The sequence below is a fragment of the Hemibagrus wyckioides genome, linkage group LG10 (assembly GCF_019097595.1).
Source record: "Hemibagrus wyckioides isolate EC202008001 linkage group LG10, SWU_Hwy_1.0, whole genome shotgun sequence".
Classification (NCBI taxonomy): domain Eukaryota; kingdom Metazoa; phylum Chordata; class Actinopteri; order Siluriformes; family Bagridae; genus Hemibagrus; species Hemibagrus wyckioides.
In genome coordinates this window covers 25,945,465-25,955,100 of record NC_080719.1, presented here as the reverse complement: position 1 = coordinate 25,955,100, position 9,636 = coordinate 25,945,465, and the positions used below count along the sequence as shown (strand labels likewise).

The following is a 9,636-nucleotide window of genomic DNA, read 5'->3' as shown; positions in this document are numbered from 1 at the left end:
TACAGTACATGTAGCATGCATACCACATTATAACAGAGCAGTTTGGCTCTATGGTGCAAGTTAAACTTGGCTCAGCCTTTGATGAACATTGTCCTCATAACAGTTGTTTCTAGTTATATTTAATTTTGTTCCTTTTCATAATCTAAAAAAATGTGTATTCGACGTTCACAGATTTCTCCTACCACGCTCGCCTAGAGGCTTTCCCTATCAGGAGAGAATTAAAAGAAAGAGTGAGGAAGGTTAGACAGGGATAAACAAAGTCTGTAAGGTGTACTGTTGAATGTAGGAAGTTCTCAGTGTGCTGGCAGTGCATATCACGATGAGCAGCTAAATACTTATTTTATGTTGGTTTCTTTTGAAATAAAAAAATAATATTTGCAACTTTAATTAAATGTCTGTAATGAAATGTAAATATTGTTGATCAGTAAACATCAACACAAACAACACTATTTATTTTATTTTTTTTACATTTTCTTGACAGGGAAAAGAAGTAGTTTTGGTTGAGTGGGAGCCCTGTCCAGGATGGTATGCTATATTTGACTTGATTTTCTACTTGATCTTGATCTACTAGTCCCATGTTACTGAACACAAACCTGAGTAATCTATTATTATTATTATTGTTGTTGTTGTTGTTGTTGTTGTTGTTATTATTATTATTATTATCATTATTATCATTATTTATCTGTAATGTAGTTCATATATCATTACAATATCCAGTTTTTCAGTATGGTGAAGGTTCTTCACAGATGGAATACTACACTGATCAAGCATAACATTATGACCATTTTGTGTAGGGCACCCTTTTGCAACACCCCTGATCCATCAAGTCATGGACTGTATTAGAGCTCTGAAGGTGTGCTGTGGTGTCTGGCAGTATTTAGAAGTCTTGTTGGATTACTCACAACATATCTGAACAAATTTTGCTTTGTGCTTTGGTGCATTATCCTGCTGAAAGACAGCAGTGCCATCAGGGATTACTGTTTCTATGAAGGGTTGTACATGGTCTTCAGCAGTGCTTAGGTAGGACATGTCAAACTAACACAACTGTGGGAACATTGCACAAAGCATTACACTACCTCCACCAGCTTATCTTTTCATACTGCATCCTCTTACCATGTGTTACATAAATAGGTAACAAACATGTACACTTTATATCCACATGCTGTCAAAGAAAATGTGATTCATCAGACCAGACCACCGTTGCTCCGTGGTGTAGTTCTGATGCTCAAGTGCCAATGTAGGTGATTTTTCTCGCTGCCAGTGTTATTCACTTCACCTGTCAGTGGTCATAATGTCAAGGCTTATGGTCTATACTTAAAAAGTTGTTTTGGTTTATAAAAAAAATAAAATACAGTAATTATATTCATCTTGTTTTTCAGTGGTAAGAAGTGGGCCCATTCCTGGCAGCCAAAGGAATCAATTTTAAATCCTAGTTAAAAATTATATGTACGCACTTCAGCAATGTGACTTTTTTTTTTTTTTTTACCACATTTTAACATGTTGGGTTATTGATGTTTAAAATATGCACAATTCATACATTTTCACTGCACTGTGCTTCTTTGTTAAAGACAAATAATAAAGTAAAATAACATATTACCCTTTTTATTTTCTCTGTTCATCATTTTATTTTAAATGAGAATTTGTGTGTTAAAGTGATGATTTGTTATGGAAGGTGAACATGCCAGGTATATATATATTTGTATTTGGTATTTAGACTCTGAAAAGCTTCTAAAGGATATTAGCAATAGTGATGGAACCCCTGGAGTCTCCGCTGGTGGTTCAGAGCATGCAGGTGGTTGATGGAGGCTTCTGACCCGGATGGGGTGGAGATGGAGAAGTGGTGGGAGGGCAGGCATTGGTCTGAGGGGCACAGTGATGGATAACCAAGGAATTTAAAGGCCTGAGGCCTGATTAGTTCATAGGAAAAACAAATGATCATTGGATGAATGTGTAGCGGTGATATTGAAAATGAATTGAATGAGAGCGTGGGAGAAGATGAGAACAAGAACAAGTGGGACCAGATCTTCCTTACTGAACTTTGCATAAGCTACATTAAAAATCTAAAAGTGATGGAATGATTGTTTTATATATACAAAACCACACACAAGTGCATATAGCCTATGTAGTATAGCAAGCTCTTTTATTCAGTGGATTATATACAAACCCTTTCCTTTTAGTGTGATCATATGTTGATAAATCCACAGGCTGAACAGATGGAGTTTAAATAGTTTACAGTGTGCGAGTAACAATACAACATGGCTCGGTGTGATGACGTTTGTAGTTTGAAAAAATGAACCATTTTCTATTTTCATATTTTCATGAAGCCTTCACACAGCTAGGGTATAAAGATTGTCAAATTAAAGAAGGGTCAAATCTGACCTGCCAGCCATTTATACGCCACAAAAACTACTGGCACACACATGCAAGTCCAACACACTCAACAAGAAACTAAAATTGGGTGCTACTGATGGATCTCTCTCTTATCTTCACATTACTTCATGCATGACTCAAGCTCAGACAAAGTTTTATAAAAATCAGACAAAATAGACATGTCTTGAAAGTATTATTTGCTAATAGGAAATGTTTATAGGTGCCGTAGGTTGCAGATCTGATTACTTCTGGTGTCATGGAGGAAGAAGATAACTGATTTGGAAGAGAAGGAGGTAAAAAAAGATAGCATAGAGTACAACCCTTTTTGTCAAAGAACAACAACATATCATGGTCTTCTTTACCATATGGTAAGCAGGGCAGGATGGCAGTAGAAAATTTAATGAAGATGACCCCAGGGCCAATGCTCTTTCCCATGCCCAGGATCTCATCTCAACATTTTTCATGTTCAGAAATCTTCCTGGAAATCACCAGTCTTCATGGTGTCCAGAAGTTTGAGAAAAGTGGAAAATCATAGATGAGTCTGAGCTCCGTGCCTGCATAGGGTTGATAATCCTAAAAAACGAGTGGTGCCCACTGATTAAATATTGATGAAATACTGCACACTGAGGAATAACCTGTACATTCACAGAGCTTGTGAATGTATAGGGTTAATCATTTTAGGTTAATAAATTTCCATGTTCTTTTCCATATTTGAAAGTAAAACTGCAGGTACCATAAATGTTTTAAGAGGTCAGAAACACAGGGGTTTTCATATTTTATATTTATATTTATATATTTATATTTTATAAAAAACATTGTGTGTTTGACAGCTTATCCTAGGGTTAGGGTTAATGGGCACAAAGACATATCTACTTTGAAATGGTAAAAGGTGTAAAACATCAACATAATATTTAATGTACATTCAGCTAGTACAAATATTAGTGTGAACTAATTTAGAAAAAGGGGCAGCAGGGTGCCTTAGTGGTTAGCACAGCAAGAAGGTCCTGGGTTTGAATTCTGGGTTCAAACCGGCAGGGGCCTTTCTGTGTGGAGTTTGTGTGTTCTCCCCGTGCCTGTGTGGGGGTACTCTGGTTTCTAATTAATTCTAATTAATTCTAAATTGCCCATAGGAGTGAGTGTGTTTGGTTGTCTGTCTATATGTGGCCCTGTGATGGCCTGGTGACCTGTCCAGGGTGTACCCCTGCCTTTTGCCCAATGTGCACTGGGATAGGATCTAGCAGATCCCCGTGACCCTAATTAGGAATAAAGCAGGTATAGAAAATGGATGGATAATTTCGAAAAAGTTAAATTTAAATTACTTCATAAAAGGGTATGCAAACTTTAGCACAATGTTTCCCTCAAAGGCTGTGTCATCATTCACAGTCAACTGCCCCCAACTGTGTGACTGACACACACACACACACACACACACACACACACACACACACACAGGAACTGTGCTTGCTTGCAGGTATGGGATACTAAATAAAATAAAATATTTTAAAATATTGAATTTAAAAGAAGCTCTGTATATAAGATTGATTAGCTGCTTACTCAGGGGTCCAGGCCCTGTGTATCTGTAAAGTCAGAACCAGATTTCGACAGAGAAGTGAATAAGTTACTTGCTAAAGAAGGTAATCTAAGTGAGTACCAAGTGAGTAAGGTGCTACCTAATATCACTTTTAAAACAATAAATATAATAAAAAATAATTCCCATTTCTCTTAAACATAACTTTTTATTAAGTGGTATAGTCTTTTGTAATTATAAAATATAATAAAATTAGTCAACATTCAAAGGAGTTTATTTGTTGTATTTCAAAATAAATAACAGTGCATATTTGCTAAAAAAAAAAAGCACAATTGTATTTTGTATTACAATGGAGTTTAATGTTAAAATTACATAATAAATATACAAGTATGTCATGTAAAACTCCATGGCAATGTATAGTTTGCTACTAAGGACAATAATAACAGTGGCAGACACTTTTTAACCCATTTACACATTTTCATGAAATACCTGTTAACAACACTTCTCCAGGAAATTGAATCAGGATACAAATAAACAAAGTTTTCTTGCTCCTTCAAGTATCACATACATATATAATCCAATGTATCTGAACTGTTGATAGAGCTATTCTTACAATATCTTCAATTATGCAAATAGATCAGTGAAGAACACCGGTCATTTAAAGCAAGATGAACAAAAATGAGTAATTCATGGTGCTAGAAATCATGAAGTCACTCAAATTAACAAGATTCAACTTGGCATTTTGCTTAATAACTGCTGTATGGAAGCAGGACAATTCTCAGGACAATTATGTGAAATTCTATCCACGACATTTACAGTATGCTGGGTTCAGGTAAAGCATCTCACGTGGCCAATGGCAACAGGCAAAGCTTTTGTGCAGATTAAATCTGGGGAAATACAAGCAAAAAAGTCAGTTTAGAAGTTGAAGATCTTATATAATGTACAATGTGTGTAAAGTGTTAAAATGCACAATTAAATAAGGCTTCACTAGTAACATGAACATGTATAGTTCTTGATATAAGTAAATACCCAACCTCAAGTGTGTTTGCCTCTTCATCCTCACTGGATTCTGGACTGCTAAGGTCAGTCTGATGTTCTTCTTCAAACTGTAGGACAGAGTCCTCAGGACCTAAAGCAGTCTTGTACTGGTGGAAGACAGCTTGCAACCTCTCAGATACCTCTGAAAGTTTCCGTCTTAACAAACAGCAAAGTCCTTTGTTTTCTTTCTCTGCATCTCAAAAATAGACACACAAAATAGTAAGATTAATTCCTGAGGCCACAGAACTTTAATGGAGTAGAAAGGGCTCATACTTCATACATACTTCAAATGAACTATAATTTTTCTTAAACTTACCCTCTTCAGCAACCTTCTTCTTAAGAACAACTACAAGGTTCTGCAACCATGTGCAGTGTCGCACCATCTCCAACACCAAAATGCTCTTTTCTTCTTGCAGTCACAACATTAACATGACTTGATCGTGCATCTTTTTCTTGACTGCAAGTTTTGCTACAACAGAACAAACAAAAACAAAATTATATCTAGACAAGACAATCTTGCACAACATCATTAAAGCAATTAGGAACTACAAACATTTACTTCATATACTACATAGCAGAAAATCTGTCTGTACAAATTTATATGATGAATCTGACATACCACTGACATGAACCTCCCACGGTCACATTGGGTTGCTCTCTCCAGTCAGGGACTGCTCCATCATAGCAAAATCAATGGCTTTGGTGGACTCAACAACACTGTTGTATTTATAAATCTCCTCAAGAAGGAGTTTTTTGTCCTCTGCCAATTTTCTTCGAAGGGGGTGGCGAATCTTGCTGCTGTCTAGAAAGACATTGGAGACAATTTGTGACACAACTGTGCAATAATTTCCTTGTTTCACAGTTGTCAAAAATAAGATGCGTCAACAATCAAATGAATAGCTTGCAAATTTTAAAAGTAGCATTAATTGAATCTTGGGGAAAAAATTGTGTAGATGCAATAAACTGTTGCCCCGCAACTATTTCAGATAAGAGGTTGAATATGGATGGATGGTGGGACAGATTAAAAATCACGCTGAAGTTGTCTTAACAGTGCCTACATCACATGTTCATTACATGTGTTATTTCAGTGTCAGCAAAATTATTAAATACTGTAGTGATCAACCTTTTCATTATATACAATACCATTCTGACGGTAGAGGGTTTGCTTCTGCTGCCTCACACTAAGATAAAGCGCCTCAATTGATTGGTGAAGTTCTGTGGGTGTTGTGCTTTGAGTGGTATCTGGTGTACCTATAGAAAGAAAAGTGAATGAACATTCACTATTATATAACACAACAATTTCAACAGTGGAATTTGTGTAAACATATGCAAAGCTGACAGCTCAAATAGTACTGGATGAAGGATACAGTGCGTTTTCTGTTATGTGCTCATGCTCACCACCAGCTGCCCATTCCTTCACATCTGATATCCACTGTGACAGCATTTCATCAGAGCACTGTAGTTCTGTTTTTAGTTTTGCTGTTCTTTCAGTCTCATCCTGGAGCCTCTGACATGTCTGATAAACAAAGTTATACAATATTGATGATTTAAACTTTGTATGATTAACAACAGGCCAAAAGCACACAACAAAGGAAACAACAAAACATTGATAGGAAACTTACCTTAACATATCTTGTGGAAAGTGTAATGTGCAGAGAGAGGCTTTTCTTCTGGTTCCACCCCACTGCATGCAGGGTAAGCATATCCACTCGTGCTGTTGTAAACAGCAAAATAGGTTATATGATGGGCAATTTCTTTTTAAGTATGACAGAATACAGCAAACACAATCACCTGCTTTTGACATATATTTAGTTGTCAAACCACATCGAGAGAGGTGGCTGTTGACTTGCTCCACCTCCTCACCAGCTGTTGTCCCTGCACCTTCCGGGTTTGAGGGCAGTGGTGGCTCAAGTGGTTAAGGCTCTGGGTCGTTGACCAGAAGATCAGGGATTCAAGCCCCAGCACCGCCAAGTTGCCACTGTTGGGCCCTTGAGCAAGGCCCTTAACCCTCTCTGCTCCAGGGGCACCGTATCATGGCTGACCCTGCGCTCTGACCCCAACCTCCAAGGATGGGATATGCGAAGAAAGAATTTCACTGTGCTGTAATGTATATGTGACAAATAAAGGCTGTTTCATTCTTACCACACCATTTAATCTGTCAGACAAAAGTGGGTGAAAAGCTATTGCAAAACCTTTATTTATATATTTAAACATTACTTTTTATGCCATATTTCTGTTCTTGTAAACATATACAAAAATATCAAACATACCTCACACTTGGTAGCATGGGCTCCAGCATGCATGACACTGAGGAAGGGCTTCATGGTGGTGAGCTCCTGTAGAGTAGGCAGGACACTGGCAACTTTCTCCAGGTACGGCCAGTATTTGCAAGCCACATCCATGGCAAAGAAGTGTGCCTTGGTTGGCATAAGCACCTTTTGAAGGTACATGGGATAGGCAAATATCTCCCCCCTGTACATATTAAGAGGTTTCAGGAGGAATCCATGATGACACACAGCAACCTCCATCCCCTCCTCATGTAATTTAGAAGCCCTTCTTGAAGTCTCCCTCGCTGCTGTCCACTGGGAGTCCCCACATGTGCCTCTTCCATGTGTCTGTAACACACATAACACAAGAAATAAAGTAATAAAAACATTGGTTTTATATAATGTATGCCATTAATTCTATAAATGGATTTTGAAGTTTCTGGACCAGAGGTAGTTGGAATGTGTTTTTTAGCAAAACAGCTACTAAAATTCTTAGCAAAACTTGCACTTTTCACAGCTTTCTGTATGGTGTCAACAAATACAGACACTGCTCTGTCTTCAGCCACAAAGACTCCCTCAAAAAAAGCAGGGTCATCAGAGCTAAGCAAGAACGAAGAATGAGAAATCCATCCATGTTTAGCATCCAAATATGTGGGTAAAGAAATAAATCAATATAAACAATGAAGCAGAGAGCAACCTTCCATTTTGACGAAAACGGTATAGCTTTCTGTTTCCATCTGCTGAAACAGCCAACAGTTCCGGTGTGCATGATGTGCAGGTGAAAGGAGCACCACAGCAGAGTTGGTCTTCTTCAAATGAAGAGTATGAAAACTCTAAAAAGCTGCGCTGCAAAGCATCACTGTTGATATGTCCAGACTGGATAATAGTTTTGAAAAACAAGTTTTTTGATTTTGTTATAATTTGTTATAAAGAATTGGTATAATGTAGCAAAGAACAAATGCACTCACTCTTCCTCCACACTTTGTGCGATGCTCCAACAGCTTTACAAAAGCCTGCCTGGAGAATCCGGGGGAAATTACCTTGAGCTCCTGAAATCTGAAATCTGAGCTCCTGAGATCTATTGTGTACAGAGTGGAAGTGCTGGCAGAGGCTGGCCAATATCCACTCCTCAGGAGGTCTTTCAGATCAGGGGTCCACTTTTGCTCACATGATAGACACATGTATAGTGGCTGAAGTCATAACGTCCTTGGTATTAAAAAAAATAAAAATAATCAATACACTTTTAGCACAAACATTCCTAAAACAATTAATGTCAGAAGAATGTAAAAGATATTACTTCTTGTGGAGGTAAACAATGTAAAAAATATGTCCATCTTTGTTTCAGTAAATAACTAACATGTTGTGGACATTGCTTACTGCAATTGTAAGCACAATGACAGCACTTAAATGTCAACAAGATCAAATCTAATTATAATTCATGGTAATTAAAATCACTGGTTTGCCTGGTGACATAATGAAGTTAGTGCCTCCACAGGAGCAGTTCGACACTTTCACAGTTGGCAAAAGGGAAGCTGTCAAGAACAAAGACAACAAATTACCTAAATTTATTGTAACAGCAGGTACAAATGAACTGCAACACTCAGGGTTTCATAAGATCATACCTTGTTCATGGGTACTATAGCCATCCTCACTTCTGATGCTGTGAGCGGATGGAGAAATGACTTTGAAATACCCATCAATCACACTATCCCTACTGTGGAGAGGCTGTTTTTTGTGATGCAGGACATCACAGTCTCCACAGAACCACTCATCAGGAAGACACTCTCTGCACCTATGGAGGAAATACAAAATTAAGTAATGAATTTGTTGTTAACTTAAAGAATTTGAACTTAATTATTATTATTCTTTTAAGTTAATAACTCAAATATACTGTACTAAACTAATTATTAGTTAGATTAGTTTGTTAGTGATTTTATTAGTACAGAATTGCCCACTGGCTCAATATTTATCCCCGACATCTCATAGTAAGGAAGAACTATATTTTTGCATTCAAATAAGTTCCTACTGGTTCTCCAGTCTTTCCCAAATCCAATAAACCATACAGTATATGTAATTCTACATAGTATGTCACTAAACATTAATGCTCAAACCTGTCTACTCTGGGAAGTTTTGATAAATAAATATAATATTAATCATACCTGATAACAGCAGGCTCATTACAGAGGCAACACAAGGGATGACCAACATCCTCTGTTTCCAAAAGACTTTTAATATTGTATGGCCTTGCTGCTTTCCAGAACTCAGAAGCTTTCTGCTGCCGAAAGGACCACGATGATGCAGAACTTCTAGGAGCCTCAGCAGGACACAAATCCAAAACAGCGCCTCTCCATGTTTTTTTCTGTGAAGAAAATGGAGTCGTACTTGAGCTAGGAGACGATTTAGATAACAACAGCAACATGTCAGTTAAACTAG

The 9,636-nt window shown here is 37.4% G+C and overlaps 2 long non-coding RNA genes across 4 annotated transcripts in view; one reads left to right on the top strand and one right to left on the bottom strand.

The window, feature by feature from the left end:
• The window catches only part of LOC131360337 (uncharacterized), a 1,694-nt gene extending 175 nt beyond the window's left edge, over positions 1 to 1,519 (top strand). The window contains exons 2-3 of the long non-coding RNA XR_009205877.1: positions 482 to 525; positions 1,380 to 1,519. This is a non-coding gene — a long non-coding RNA (uncharacterized LOC131360337). The remainder of the gene's footprint in view (positions 1 to 481; positions 526 to 1,379) is intronic.
• A 2,971-nt stretch (positions 1,520 to 4,490) lies between these two features.
• LOC131360668 (uncharacterized) lies at positions 4,491 to 7,157 on the bottom strand. 3 transcript variants are annotated; one of them, XR_009205897.1, is made up of 8 exons: positions 6,728 to 7,155; positions 6,559 to 6,650; positions 6,335 to 6,452; positions 6,080 to 6,187; positions 5,556 to 5,738; positions 5,253 to 5,405; positions 4,933 to 5,126; positions 4,492 to 4,785 (listed from the first exon to the last, which is right to left on the bottom strand). It is a non-coding gene; the product is annotated as an uncharacterized LOC131360668 (long non-coding RNA). The 3 variants fall into 3 exon arrangements; XR_009205896.1 differs by having other exon boundaries at positions 4,491 to 4,785; positions 4,933 to 5,132; positions 6,559 to 7,157; XR_009205895.1 differs by having other exon boundaries at positions 4,494 to 4,785; positions 6,559 to 7,149.
• Between the last annotated feature and the right edge of the window lie 2,479 nt (positions 7,158 to 9,636).